The following is a 657-nucleotide window of genomic DNA, read 5'->3' as shown; positions in this document are numbered from 1 at the left end:
CCTATCAACCATGTCTCACATGCACCTCAAAGTTTTCAATAGCTCAAGAGTCTTAGTGCGTCTTGGTTTACTAAAATGCCAGTCAACCCAAGGTGAGCTCTCTGCCCAGGATTTCTTTACATGCTACATGTGGCCCTTATTATAGACTGTTAAAAATTGCATGTTTTTTGGGAGAACAAATTAACATTGTACTCCACTCTCAACTGCTTTAGGAAGCGTGTAGCTATCTCGCTAGCACTGTACAATGATCGGACCTTCATGAAGAACAAGAGAGAATCCTGATGCATATTCTTCACCGCTTTGCACATGGCAAGTTGAATCTGGCTGTTTCCCTGATCATCATGGAGACCATGTCTTAGTTTCCTCAGAGGAACCTCCACCATGTAACTTTCTCTCCTTTTCTCAAGTACACGGTGGGTCAGTTAGACCCAGATTTACTGCATGCCGATGGAGCAAGTGAATTACTCCCTTTGTCTGGGACTATTAGCCCGATCATATTTAGGATCAAGCTTTCCTCGAGGACGAATGTTGCAGACTAGGTAAATCACCATGAATGAAGTATCTACAAGTTGTTCTTTTCCTAATGCCTTCCAAATCTAATGTGCACGTGGTACAACGTGTGTTCCGTATTTCCTTGGAACACGACATCAACAAGAT

This window comes from Triticum dicoccoides, chromosome 7A (assembly GCF_002162155.2).
Source record: "Triticum dicoccoides isolate Atlit2015 ecotype Zavitan chromosome 7A, WEW_v2.0, whole genome shotgun sequence".
Taxonomy (NCBI): domain Eukaryota; kingdom Viridiplantae; phylum Streptophyta; class Magnoliopsida; order Poales; family Poaceae; genus Triticum; species Triticum dicoccoides.
This window is presented reverse-complemented; position numbering follows the sequence as displayed.